Below are 15,750 nucleotides of genomic sequence, written 5' to 3'. Positions count from 1 at the left end.
ATACATGCTCTTAGAATCTATTGCTTGCTCTGAAGACCCATTACAAACTCATTTGAACTGGCACAAACTCTTAAGCATTTGTTAACCTTGAGGCATTTTTGAGCATATGTTAATACTGTTTATATTCAAGATTTTAAAAGTAATTTAGCAGACTGCCATAAAGCATGGGAACATCCATCTGTCTAATGATATCTTTACTGAAAACAGAACTGAAACCATGAAAATTGCTTGATAATAGCACTCCTTAAGAAAAAAAAAAACAACATTTTTTGACAGTAAAAACATTTTCTGTAGTCTTACTGTCAAAAAGATTTTAAAAAAAGGAGTTTCAGAGTGTTACATACTGATATATACACTTTAGAGTCCCTATTTAGCCAGCTTCTGGTCCTGTTTCTGACCCCTGCACACAAGAATAGCAATAATTAAGTATGTTCAACTACATTTGTCTTCACATCTGATTATCCACTGTTGAACCTGGGTAAATCCTGATGGATTTCAATCCTGACCTACCTGAAAAAGAAACATAATGTTTTAGATGGGGTATAGTGGTTGCATAAGTGCCTCAGGTGGTATGAACGTACCCCCTGATGAGGTTCTGAACTTAAGATTTGGGATGAAAGATTTGACTATGAGTTATTTACTTATTTAAAATTGCATTAAGTGGAAAAACTTAATATTCAGGGGAGTTTATTTGTCATGTTGTCATATTATACTTTCATTTAATAACTTAAATGTTTAGAAAAATGACAGACTGTGTCAAAATTTAAGCCTGTCTATAGTAGATGATAACCTCAAGTCTGTTTTGGTAATGAATCAGAATGATTTCTATGCATATAAATAAGAGTTTGATGGCTGCATGTGTTGTAAACACTGATTAAAACCATAATTAGAGCTAGCTAGAAGAGCCGACATGAACTAATTTTAATATTGCACTAGTCTGATCACACATCGTAGTGATATGAGAGAAAAAAGGGTGAGGAATAGAGAAGTGCAGGCCAAGGAAAGCCACATTCTCCTTCCTCCTTCTAATGCAAGAGTGATGGTGTTGTAGTTTTTAGAGATTATTTCAAATCTTTTTATGAATTTATTCAGGGAAAATTCTTATTGTGAGAGTAACAAAGAACACCTGGAAAATCCATCCCAAGTGTTAGCCCATGCCAGTGGGCTCATTATTTCTCAGCATCTATAAAGACTGGCAAGCATCACTACCTATTGTGTTGCTAAGTTGTTTATTTACCTTACCCTGCACTTCTTTGTCTCTACTCCCATGAATCAGATGACTAACTTTTCATATGTGAAAAGCCAAAACCAGAGTATACACTATAGCAAATACTGGAAAAAACACTGACACAAAGTCTTCTAAATTGGTCCATTCAGAGCATTCTCCAAGTGTGAGTCAAGATCTGTCTTTGCCATGTATAGGACCTGAGAGCCTAGGTGTTTGAGATGGAATGCTAGAAGATTTTAACGGAGGTTAATAATTGAAGATAATGTAATATACAGAGGTTAAAATATATATACAGAGATTGTATAATAACAGACATTAAAAATTATAATTAATTTTTTAGAAATCCAATGACCTTCAAGTGAGTGGAATGAAGAAAACAACCATGCAGTTATTAACTCAATGAGCTTTTCATGAATGCTAAAAAAAAAAAAAAAAAAGAGAGAGAGAAAACCTGCAATCTTCATCTTGAGTTTGGCAAGAGAAGCCTCTATGGTTGAGCCAATATTTAGCATTGCTGATGGAGCACAGCAGCAGTTTCCACCTTCGCAAAGCATTTGAGAAGAGCATCTTATCTTAGCCTAACAGTAACTACAGGGAGAGAGGAAGCGAGGCTGCTGGCTCTTGCTTAATTAAATTTCTGCTGTTACAAGGAGGAAATTTGGTGCTAATCATCTTAAAGCAATCTCTGCTGTAATTGTCTCTTTGTGAAAACAAGAATCCAATAATGTGGACAGCTGAAGCAAAAAACAGGCTGCCCTCCTCACATCTGCCTGCCAACCTGCTTTGGGCAAGGAGCAGTTGCATGCCAGTGTAAACACTCCATCGGGGCCATTCCAACAGCTATGCCTGGCTGAGCACTCCCAAGTATGGTAAAGCAGTTACTGCCCAAACCCACCTTACTGCATCCACCTGCACAGCGAAAGCAAGTAATACCACCTAGTGGTATGCCAGTAATGTCTCTCCTATGTCACAGACCGGTCCTTGTGCTTAATTTAGATAGTCATCATTACTGCAGATGATTAATATTAAGAATAATGGGAAGCAGGAAAGAGCACCACATCCTTGGGAACACATTTAATGACTTATATTCCATCATATTATCTCATTTTGCGAGGCCATGAATCCCAGTAAACACAATGACACTTGAATGATATCTTTGCTCTCTAAGCTTCTCAGCACGCAACAGTAATATTTTCTCTTTCCAGAGATGAAGATATTGCATCGTTTGCCTTTGCACCAATCATGATGAAGCCTGAAGGATTTTCCACACTGCAGGATGGAGAAATCTGTTATCTCATTCTTACTTCTTCAGGAATGTGTCTACTTTGATAACAATAATGCAGTCTGAAATGTGTGGGTACTATAATCAGAACAGTGCATGTAGTTATTTGCTGATCACAGTCCTTGCTTTGGAGAGAAAGGATAACTGATCAAACCTCTTACGTACAATGCATAGTTTAAACTAAGATATTTTAACTTCGTGAAGCTCCACACTCAAAATATTTGCATTACAACATTAAATATATTAAACCAACTTTTAAGCAAACTTTTGTTTAATACCACTAAATTGTAAAAATACATAAAAATTTGGCCTAATATTAATTTCCCATCGTGTTCTTTCACAATTAAAGCTAGAGCCTGGAGTACATAGCAAAGCATTGCAAACTCCAGGAAAAAATCACTGAATATTCCTACAAATATTTGATTGTAAATATTTTTAATTGCACATTGTCATATTTTATACATCAGGTTATATTATGAATTTAAGCATCTGAGTAACTGGGCTGTTTATTTCACTTTCCAGGCTAATGAATGACGTGGTTCAGCTGAGACACACATATCCTAACACTAACCTCTTGGAGCAGAATCTGTAGTATGGAAATTACTACAGTTCTTTTGAGCTCAAAGAGCTGTATTAATCATGCAAGTTTAGAGTATTTTATCTTAAAAATACTGTGTAATTTAGGAATTCCCATTTTTTTCCTTCAATAATAACTGAATAGTAGAAACATGCTAATCCTATAAAATGGAAGTAACCACTTGCTTCCAGATCCTAACTAGTTAAACCACCGCACAATGATGCTGAAGTTGATAACGTTATGCTGGATAAAAGAGACAGCCTTTACCATGATATGTAGATTTGTTTCTACTATCGATGATCTAAACAAGAGCTGGTTTTCTAATTATTTGCCACTGCAAACGAAAGCATGAGAAAATAATTTTTACAATAGACTGGATGCTCATGAAGTATGAAAAATGTCCTGAGGAAAGAATCCAATTACTTAGAAAGACACCCGTTTAAGGAAAAAAATAAAAATAAAAAAATGGAGTACTAGCCAAGTTCCACGCAGAGATGAAAATCAGAGTCAACATTAATGTGCTAAGCATGATTTACAAAGCTATTGTAGAAGAAAATACTATTCATACAGAACAATTTGTGGTATCTTGCTTTTTTAATAGCATAAGCTTTCACACTTATAGATAAGTTTCTTTTGCCAAGATTTAGTTTTTTAACCAAATTTGTTTTAAAAAAGGCAAGCAACTAAAAGCATACTTACAGATTCAGTATGAAGTCATCCTGCCTTTCCTTGAGTCAAAAATGTTTTTCTGATATGTTTAAAATATGAGTGTCCAGAGTCATACAGAGATTCATGAAGATTTTACTATTTGACCTCAAGAACATAAAAGATTTTCCAAACACATTTTGAGTTCTTTTAATAAAGAGATCTCTGGATTTAATAATGCAAGAATACACTACTTAGATAGAAAAGAGCAATTGTATATCAGATTGTAGAACTAAAAATCCCTGAGGTAGTACTCTGAAATATGGTGGAGCAAAATTCACAATGACATGTCACTTTATTGACACTTATTCAAAATTCGTTGCCCCATAAAGTTATGCCATCGTTACCTATGAGAAGTGAAAATATTCCTAACCCACAACAGTAAAATCTTTACATAATCATATAAAACAGGCTGTCATCAGGTGGTTAATATTATAAAACTGTTATGTTAAGCCCAGATCAAAGTAGACTAAAGTGATTACAAGAAAAAAAAAAAGTCAACTGTCTTTTTTTCCTGGGCAAACTCTAGGGAAACAGAATTTTAAAAAGCTAGTATATCAATAACATATTTGGGAGACATCTGCCAGCTTTAGCAGAATTCAAGATTTTCAGTTCTGAGAGAAGTCAGATGAAGACCTTCAAATTGCTTAAGAGGAGGCAGACTGGGGTAAAGGCACACGTGGTAGAAAAGCTTCCCATCTGCCACCCGTCCCTTCCAGCTCTGCCCACCCAACTCCCATATGCTCAATCTTCATTCTTATTTCCATATCGTTTTCCTCACTAGCTTATTATCTACAGGTTTCTTTTAATTCACCATCTAGCCCCTTTCTTTTCATTTTCCATGCCTATTTTCTCCTCAATTCCTTAAATCTCTTCTTGATTTGAAAAATAACACACTTTTTTCTAGACAGATGTTACAGAGACAATGAATTAGTATTTTTTAGTATCCCAAACATGTTTACTGTGAAGTTTGCTCTCAGTAGTAAACTGGACAGGACTTTTATAGACACACATCAAGGGCAATTACCACTCCTTGGAGGTGCCAATTTCTCTGAAGGTTTTTTCTTGCAACTTCCAGTGTCCCTTTTTGTTTAAATGAGCTTAATCTCCTCCAATAGAATAAAGTTTTCATATGGAATAACCACAGAGAGGAGTAGCCGCTTTCTACAGAGACTTTTGTGAGAAACATTCAACATCAAACTGTATTCTTAAGAGCAAAACTTTTCTCCTAAGAAGCCCGTTCAGGCAAACTCCATTAAACATATATCCTTGTATGTAAAAAGAGAGGTTTTCTCCCTTCCACCAGTGAAAAACCACTAGAAATTAATTACACTTTTTGTTATTATAAGAATCAGGTCCTCAAAAACACGAATCTCCAAAGTTCCGAGTACCAACAGCCATGGTTTTGATGAAGCATAAGCTGCTAATAATGTTAACCAAGCTTAAAAATCTCTTCACATTGGGTGAAATTCAGACTGCAGAAATAAATACCATTCAAAACTGTTTAAGTAAATATGTGATTTCTGATGAAATTATCCAGGCAATGTGACTAGAGATATCTCTATCTCCATGTACTCTCCTTTCTGCGACATACTTTACCTGTTACCCAGAATATGTTACAGTACTTTACCTTCTATTTCTACGTGTTACCCTAATGCTGCTCTTACATGCATAAACTCCATTCAGCCGTTATCAGGGTACAGAAGGCAGCTGTTGATACTGAAATAAATTATTTGCTGTTTTGTTTGAATTATTTTTGTATATCAAATAGTTTTGAAACAGATATTATACTGGTTATGTAGTGTGTATCACTGAGTAAAATACAATTGTGCTAAAAAGATTTCACAAGAAGATATTTTATTAGTTTCTAATATGAAATGTATTTTGAGAAACTTTTCAGTTTGTGCCTGCCAGCAATAGCTAGTAAGGAAGTTTATTAAAGAAGTTCTGAAATATATCAGAGGAATCTTATAAAAGAACAAGAAAAAAAAATATTTTTGGTGGCTTTTATAACTGAAGTTTGCTACCAAAGGCAGAAATTCCTATTCATCGCATTGCATACATTTCAAGTGGCAGTTGCTCCCTTCAGCATTTTTCCATCTCTGTTTAAATGTGGTCAATATAAATATAGATTAAGAAAAAAAATTCTGCCTATTTTACATTTTTTTTTTTTTATTTATGTAGGTGTTATGGCAGTAGAGGTTGAATCTTCCTGCCAGGATTCCTTTATATTTTGTTTCTGTGCGACAGATGGCAGTAGAGGGAATAGTCTGACACAACGACATAGGAAGCAAACACGTGGAATTTGATTCCTCTGTGTGGAAAAAATTGCATCCATTGAAATTCACTGATGCTTGCTGAATTTTTATGGAGACCAAACTGCAGGTGTTCGCACAGTGAAGCAGTGGCTGATGCAATTCAACAGTGCCAAAAGCAATGTGAAGGACAAGCCACGTCCTGGATAGCCATGCCGATTTTTATGAGTACAAAATGTAGGCTCTTGTCCATTGCTGGTGAAAATGCATAGCTAATGGTGGTGATTGTGTTGAAAAACAGTGTTTTGTAGCTGAGAAAAACTTCTCTATCAAATAGTGTTACTGTGCTCTTTGTATTTGTTGTAGCTTCCATGGAAATAAACATGAGGCATTACATTTGGAGCAGCCTATGTGCTTTTTACAGCTTAAACAGGCTTTAGGCTGTAGGGAAGGTCTGTGCTTTCATTCTCTGAAAAGAACTTACACAAAAAATTCCTACTCAGCATCTTTTTAGTCTCATAACTTGCATTGAATGTAATGAAGAGTGATTATGGACAGGATTTTACCAGTGAACTATAGGCTACAGTAGAGGATTCAAACTGTCAGAGGTGTTCATGAACCATTAAAAACTAAAAGTAATATAATTCCATAGTCTTCAGGTATAGTTCAGCTCTAAATTCAAGTTTTCACTGAAACTATTTACATTTTGCTCATCACCAAAAAATGTGAACTGGGTAGTCGTCAGTTCTGGTTTCAGACACCAACTTTCCCTTGCTGCAGAATATAGCTTAAACACTGCACATGTCATACATCACAGAGCACCAAATCAAATGATTTATGAGTACCTCACAGGGAATTGATGCTTCTAATTCGTCAGTCAAAAGTGTAAGCTGCAACAAAAATCAGAGAGTTTTTGGTATTTGGAAACACATCTGTGGAAGATCAGACTTAGTATCCTCACATACCCATCAAGGCACATGGAAACATAAGGCAAATAGAAAACTCCTGCCAGGTTTATGAAGAACCCTAGGAATTTTCATACATGCATGCTCTTACCCACCCACTAAGCTGTTCTCAGGGTGCCAGAGCAACCAGGGAACCTCCACAGATCCCTGCTTAAGGTTCTCTGGTGCTGCAGTATGGCATTAAGCTCCACAGGGCTTGGGTTCCTCATCCCCAGTCTCAGATTGGGCAGTTTTACATTGGGACTCCCACTACAAAGAAAAAATAGCATTTCTCCCTTTCTACAGATAGTAAATCCATATATGCTGATTTGGTATTTTATACCTAAAATTTTGTTTTTGGTTCCAATTTGTTTGCAGAAAGACCAAGGAAAAATGATAATACAGTGATAAGCCTTCTTTTGCTTTAGTCTGGTATTTCTAGTATATTCCCTCTTCTCCCCATGGTACATTTCCAGTATATTAGCAATATGACATATTGCTTCATCTAGACTCTGTGGATTATTGAAGTATTTCTTCCTCTTAATGAGAGAAATTGGGCATTTGTTTACCATAAGTCCTGCCTTACTCATTTCAGGCTGTGGTAAATGTTTGTTCAGTGTCCCCTACCAGCTACAGTAATAACTCATATACTTAGGGGAACACAGTGTCTAACTATTAAGACAAATGTTTTTGCTTTTTTTTTTCTTTTCTGAAATTTCATTATGTACAAAGTAATTTCCTCTCTGTAAGTTATTTATGCTGTTGCAAGCACTAAGGAAGGATCACAATTCATTCAAACATCAAGAGACAAAAAGAAAATCCACATAGAAAGCCATGTCTCTGAAGAACTGCCCTAGAGCAAACACGTCTTAGCTTAGAAAATTAGTTTCTCTGAAGAAACATGAAGAATAGGAAAAGGATGAATAACCTGGGTGGACTTTCTCATTCACCAAAATGTGTTGCCCCTTGATGAGCCTGCTGCACCATTTTGCACAGTCAGGGAGTATGGATCCAGCCAGATTCTTACAGCCAGCTCTGCACTGAGTATAGAAACCTCCTTATGGCACAAACTTGCTGTGTTGATAATATTTGTGCATTTAAAATGCCTGCAACTTCCATATTTTTCAGTGTTGTTTCAATGATAGGGTACTTTGTCTAAAAGTTATAAGTTGTTTTATAAGTGAACTTGTACACTATTTTCTTACTGCACAAAAAATATTCATTTTAAACCTCCACTTGCACTTAACTTCCAGCTAACCAGCAGGAAACCACGAGGCTTAGATTCATTAGTTCAAGTTAGAAAAAAAGCTGAGATGCAGTAATACTGGCCATTCACATTTTCCATGGGATTCTTATCTCACACAGACTGCTGAGATATCATTTTACAAACTAGTGATAGATAGCATTGTCATACTGCCGTCAAACTGTTGCTTTTGATTCTAAAAACTGCAATGCTACAAGTTTACAATGGAAAAAAGAAAACAGATGTTAAATCTGCTGTAGTCTCTAGAGACAAAATTACAGCTCATTTCTGGTATTGTGAGTAGCTAGACTCAGCATAATCACAGTCTCATTTTAACCCCAAAATTAAATGGATTTCTCCTTGGCACTTCCCAGCTCATGGACTCACTACTACGTAGCAATGCATGTTAAACTGTACTCCAATTTACTGTCGGGCCAGCAAGTACTAGAAATGTGTATACACATAAAGTATGTTTGAACCACTGGAGGGTAGGCATGACTAAGTTATATTCTAGCAGAGCCTCAATCAATCTTTTTTATCTTCTTAAACCCCTTTGAGTGCGGATTTTAACTTTTGTGCCTTAAACTTCCTTGAGTCTTACGATAGTTCTTTCTTTCAAAATCATCAAATTTTATTTTAGAGAAAGAAATTCTATGCTTAGACCTTCAGAAAACATCTCAAAAACTTGACCGTGAAAGCTCAGAAAACAGGGGAAAATTAAAATGACTTTTTTTTTCCCCTTTTTCTTCCCTCCTTTTTGACTCCCCTCCCTCTCTTTTTTTTTTTTTTTTTATGATTTGGAAAGTGGTAAAAAAAGAGTCATGATTTCTGAAGATATGCAATTCATCCTTCACAAACTGCTGTAGCTTTATTGCGTGTTCCAGATGAGTAAAGACTATCTACTCTAAATGGAATTTAGGATTGCAAAGGTAATAAAAATAATTCCATTTCTATTATACTTTTTAAAAAGTAAACAGAATTAAGCCAACGTCCTAAAATTTAAGTTTTCTGATGAATAATTTGTTCAGGAGAAGGCAGAGTCCCCAGGACACATTGGTCCAAAAGCTAATCGCAGCACATGTTCTATCTTGAAAGGCAAATAAACATCAGAAACGTCCTTGTCACCTACAGTAGGCATATGCACACACTTCTGCCAATATCTCTTTGAGTCTGGCATCAGATTTTGCACCTTCTACACCACCAAATCCTTCCCTTCCGTTTTCAAATATTCAGAGGTATGTCACCACCTTCACTTGTCCTTCCCATTGCTTGGCTAGAATCCTGAGAATCTCTGCTCTTGAGATATCTCCTTGCTTCTTGCCTGACTCAAGCAACCTTGCACTAGATCTCTTCTGATCCTTGGACCTTCTTCTTCCTATTATAGGTACCTTTATATGTTCTTCCTTTGAGTAACTTACACATAGTCTTACTCTTCTTTCTGTTGCTCCTCCTCTACCCTTCAGCCCAATTTCTTATAGTTTCTGTTGCTGTTTGATACTACCTGCCCTTAAAATTTACTGGGGAATGCCTGTATGGGCTTGGGTCATAAAAGTTTGATTTCAACTTAAAATAGCAGGACTGCCAAATCTGCGTAAGCCCTATTATGTAAAAATGGCAGAGCAGTAACAACAGTATAGGCAAAACCTTGGGACCAGGACTTCTCCTTATTTAACTCATACCCTGATAATTTAAAAATGATTCTGTCATCACATCCTACATTTATCCTCATGGTTAATGAGCCTGGGTACATCTGAGGTCAGACTGCCAACATTGCAAAATCCAGCCATCGTTCAGCTTTTCCCATATGGGAAAAAAATATCACAATCTTTCACTGGAGGAAACTGTTTTGATTTCACTTTCAAATTTCCTCTCCTTACATTATTCCAGATAGTACTGCATGGATACTGCAGTACTTTTCCTCTTTTTACATATTGTGAAGTACTTGGCTAGGAATTCTCCATGCTCTAATGTGTTTGATCAAAAATTTGACTACCTCCTATAATTTAATTGTAAAATAAACACTTCCTCCTCCTCCAGATGATGTTTCCATGGAAACTGCTCATGGTATTGTTGCTACAGAATAGAGGGATTTTATTAATGGGTCTTTCTATTACTTCTGAATTTAAAAAACAGCTCTAGCTCAGAGTCTTGAGGCTTCCACATTTCTCATTTCTTGCAGAAAAATATATACAGATAATAAGGTATATAAAACAGGCTCCAATAACAGAGTAAGAGAGCCTAAATTCTTTGCTCTGTAGAACTTAGGCTGAGAAGTGATAGTTGAGGTGCAGGTGGAGTTGCATTTTCCATTTAATACTGTTTATGTAGAGTAATACAAGATACTTGTTATGTGGTAGTATATTTGTGATTTCAGAAGTTGATTCTAGGCATCATTGGCTAGAGACATTTTGAGTCCAATGGGAGTCTCCTGAAAACCAATTACATGTGAGAAGCACTGTTAGTGTGAAGGAAGCATCAACTTCTCATCTTTTTTATACACCTTCTTATCAGTTAGCATGCTTAGCAACACCTTTCTACAACTATTCATGTGAATACCCAGACCACAAAGCAGATCCTATTTTATCATGCCAAATTATATCACACCATGTCCATAGAAATTGTGAGTAAATGGACTCAATCTTTTACACCATGAAACTTCCATGTAGAACAAGAAGCTTTTTGGTAACTGACCCATGATTTATCTCTGTTTCAGTCAGGAAAGTCTTCTGGTATTTGGTCTCCATCTGGGAAAAATCTAAAGCAAAGTCAACATCTCTTCTACTTAGCAGCATGGAAAGATTGTATTTATGCTGTGGTATTACAGACCACTCACAGCTAAAAAGTTGGAGAAGTCTCTTCCATTCAGTCTATTTACTGACTTTACAGTGTAAAGCAAACTTTTCTACTCTCCTAGAAAATATTTACCTGAGTATTACAAAAGGAGACTTCAGCTCAGGGTATTGCTCCTGCCAAAGGATGCCTGCAGAGTCAGGTGGCAAAGCCACAAAGCATGTTTATGCTTAAACTATGTCTCCAAGGTTTCATCTACAACTGTTAGGATTAAGGAAATATTTTCTAAAAGGAAGAATGTGAAAGGGCAGAAATTATACAATGTCCCTGATCTCCTTCGAATCTATGTAGACTTCCAGTTGGTAAGTCCTGGAGAATCAAGAAAACTGCATAAAACCTCTTTTGCTGATATAATTTTACATCCAAAAGAGAAAGAGCAAGCCCTTATCTAGAAGTTACACTAGTGTTCAAAGAAGAAAAATAATCATATTATATATACTATATATATTATATATTGTCATGCATACATGACAATTTTACTTCTTCTTCTGTTACTAAACGCAAATAGGTCTTTGTCATCCATTTCTTTTGTGTTTTTGCTGTTAATTAGCAAGCCCAGAATAAAGAAAACATGACTTAAAAGAAGTCAACAGGAGGCAACATTCTGATGACACATGAAGATGCCATGGTATCTTGCTAAAGAAATCCCATTACAACTTAGCCAGTTGCATCTGGAGGTCTCAATTTGTTACTTTTGATGTAGGATTATGAGACCCCTTTTTCTCTTGTTAATTAACTACTTAAGAATTTCCTGAACATCCTACGATCTTTGATGAAGCTCTTCTTAGCGCCTTTCATCTGTTTACAGAGCTCCATTTAATAATACTGGCAAGATAATGTCAGCTGAAGTCTTGATATTTGTGAGAATGGCAGTCATCTTTGGCACTGGCTACTAATCATGATAGGTTCTCCTGAAACATAAGGTTTTCCCACTTGGTTTTTGGAGCTGTTGGGGAAAAGGTATTTAATGTTCTTTTTTTGATGCTAATATCTGAATTGCACCAGGTAACAAATGGCTCACAACGAAAGAATTCCTATAGTGCATTGTTAGATGAGTCTAAGGTTTCTAATACTAAATGATCAGTACAAATAACAAGTATCAATGAATTAAATGACATGGAAAGAATACCTTTCGATATTGCTACCTCTGTTCTTACCTACCAGTAAATAAACTTCGCATTTTCTAAGGAAAATGGAAGATAAAGATCTATAGCCTCCATATCATTTGCTGTGTGTGAGAAAGTGTTGTGTTGCTTGACTACATGTAAACCATGCCCAAAAGTATTGCTACATATCAGGAAGAATTTTATTTTTTTTTCCCCACTCTTATACTGATTTTTTTATTTTTTTTTAACGGAGCAGGTTTTTTTTTTTTTTTTTTTCAATTTACCCTACTGATTTTGAAATGAGGAGAGTTAACAGCTCTTTGCCAGTTTCACAGACTTTAACAATACACTTGCTAGATGAAGTGTTCTGATAGCTTTCCCATGGCCTCCTGAATTTTACAGCTTTCAAGTCTGAAAAAAAACCCACACCTGTCTGTAAAAGCTATTTCTCTAACACTGTATAGATGGAGGAGAAGTAGGTTTTACAGCAAAGAGTAATCTAAGTTGGTTTTCCCTACTGCTGACTTCAGACACTCACCTTACTTCAGTAAAGCTCTACATTTTTTGCAATCCGGTTCCTTCCCTTGTAGGATGTAAAGGCAGAACTTGCTTCACAGTCACAAGGTATTACCAGTCACTTGTTAAATTAAAAATTGTCAGAGTACATACCACATCCTCCCTGCCCCTTGTCCAGCTATTCTCATGCCTGATCCTCCACAGTGCTGGAAATGCCAGGATTGCATACTCTCGTGAGTCTGGTGAAGACAATTAACTGCAATCTCCACTGGATATTCTTTTGATAGTCTGCATCCCAGCTATGGCAACTAAGTGATTCTTTTCTGTGACCATTTACACAAAAAACAAGCCCACTACTAGTATGCATGGAAGATAACATTCAGAGCTGGGTAGAGAGATTTGATGGTTCTTAATTAATTGAGGAAGCTTTTGGAGTGCCAGCCTGCAGAACTTATGTATTAGTTTTTTGCCACTGCCATTCTCCGAAGTTGTAATGTCATAACTTAAAGACTGACTGGGTAAGAGCTTCTAAAGGCCATTTTACTTTAAAGAAAGGAAACAAAGATTTGCAACATTATATTTCCTTAGCTGGACAGTGGAGCTCAATCCATTCATTATTAATTCTGTAATCATTACCTAGAACATTCTTCTCAAAAGAAAGCAAGATTAGTGAGAACAGTTATAACATCTTTGAGAGAGATTTTATATAAACGAGGATGGTAACGCATGTAAACTATACTTTGATGAGAATGAGGATAGAGACTGTGCACTAACATGCAGAGCATCATAATTTGGAGTGCATTAGAAGCAGGTCTTCTAGCATCAGGCATTGCAATCTGCTATCTTACCCACAAATATTTTGCACTATAAAGTTCACACTTTTCTCTTACAATTACTGCATAGTCATTTTTAGAAAAGAACCTTATCCATGAAATTCCAATATTAGAACACTAATACAGTTTTTACTTAAAGTCTTAAGACAAAGAAAGATCTTTAAAGCAGCTAAATCAAGTAGCTATCCCATTTTGTCTAATGCATGGATGTTGTGACTTAGCTCTGCTGGCAACAACTACCGTCAGAAGGCTGAGTCAATGTATATCTTTGTAAAGAACACCTTATAAAAGCACGTGCTTATCTGATACTTTATTGATCAGCGTGGGTGTTCAAATGACAATTTCCTGCTGACAGCTCTGCTGAGTAATAACTTGTGAGCTCTTTAAATATTAAATATAGCTGGAAGACTTGTTTTCCACAAACAGGGGAATCCTATTGTTTAGAGCCTTGCAGGGTTAACGAATTTTTGTGTTACGAATAATTGAAGAAACAGAACCAAAAGTTTAAGGCTCTAAGCAGCTCTTCCACAGCTCTGAGAAGAGCTGGCTAAAACTAATGGAAAAATCACCCAAAGTTTGCTGGTTCATTTCATTAGCTTTTAAACACTGGTATTATTCTCACAAGCAAACTGTAATTTGCAACAAACAAATCATGAAAGCTGATCTGGAAACATTCCACATATCAATGTAATCAAGATTTCCAATAGTCTTTTTTAGTTTTCTTGGCAGAAATCCTAGGAACAGAAATCTAACATATCATAAAGGACAGGAGCATAAATGCTGGGAGATTAGCAAAGCAAGGTTTTGCAAGGACACTAAAAGCACCTCAGACAAAGCCAGCTTTTCCCACAGGATTAGAAATAAAGATGTACACATATTTTCTGATTACCTTGTGGCTGTTGGCTACAAGATAGGCTGGTATTGAGTGTGTAATACCTGGTGCTTGTGCTCAGAATTGCTCCACTATAAACAAGGATGTATTCACAATACTTCTGAATAAATTGATCCTGTATTTATTTGAAGATAAATAAGTTTATCTGAAGAATTATATTTTTCATACATGGAGTTGTCAAACTTCTGAAAGAAAAACACACAAGGTAAGTTGGCTGTACTATGTGTAAAATTGCTGTAAAGCAGAGAGGAATGGGAAGCTGAACCTGGAAACAGTTTATTTATCAACACTAAAATGGCAGAAAATCCTCTTTCCAAAGCTAGATGAGTTTTAAAAATCAAAGGAATCACACTAGGAAAGCAAACACTTTTGTTTAACTGCCATTAAGCTAAGCAGATTAGACCTAATTTCACTATAAACACATAAGAAACGTGTTTCTTTTCTTCTAGTCAAGCTCTATTACTTACCAGAGAAAGAAGACAAGATTGGCACACTAGCTGTTTCTTGAAAATAGAATCACATTAAGAACCACTGAAGAAGCCTAACATTCACGCACTCATTTTCTTTAAGGAGCAAACAGTCAGGTTTAAAATATCTTATCCTATTGCTGCTGAATTTTAAGAACAAGATGAACTGTAAACTAAACAGGACTATGTATCACTGAAGTGAGACAATTTACAGTTAGAAATTTATCACACTGTTAATATGACACAGCTTAACAGTTCTGGAATAAGCACAATCCTAGAAGAAAAGATGGGGGCCTCAGTTTGCTTACTTTTTTTTTTTTCCTTATAAAGTTTGCTGTTGACTTTACATGCATAAATGAAGCATGATTACTGTTGTCACCTAAAGCAACACCTTAAAGTTTCAACTACTTATTACTTTTAGAATTTGCTCACATTCTCCGAGTCCTCGGAGGAGAGTTTTGAGGCAAAATAAAGCTTCATCTGTAAAAATTAAATTACATTGCTCAGGTCACCTACACAAAACCTTCACATCTTTTTGACAAATGGATTCACTACTATAACTTATCTTTAAACATTCAAAGAATATTTGCATAATGTTGTAAACACTGAAAAACTCCTGTAGTGCTCACAGCAGGATATGAGGATTTCAACTGCATATAACTCTTATTAAAATTCAGCAAGCTACAGAGGAATTGGAAAATCACAGAGAAGTTAAAGGAAAATCAAAACAGGCAAATAGCCTTTTTTTTTTTTTTTTTTTTTAATTAAAGAAGGAATGAAGGTGCTTTTGTTCAAGACCCTTCCTGTCCACAGTGGGATAAGAAGCAGCTCTGTCACTATTGATCTATTGCT

The sequence above is a fragment of the Meleagris gallopavo genome, chromosome 2 (genome assembly GCF_905368555.1).
Source record: "Meleagris gallopavo chromosome 2, MGAL_WU_HG_1.1, whole genome shotgun sequence".
Classification (NCBI taxonomy): Eukaryota; Metazoa; Chordata; class Aves; order Galliformes; family Phasianidae; genus Meleagris; species Meleagris gallopavo.
Note: the sequence above shows the minus strand (reverse complement) of the source record.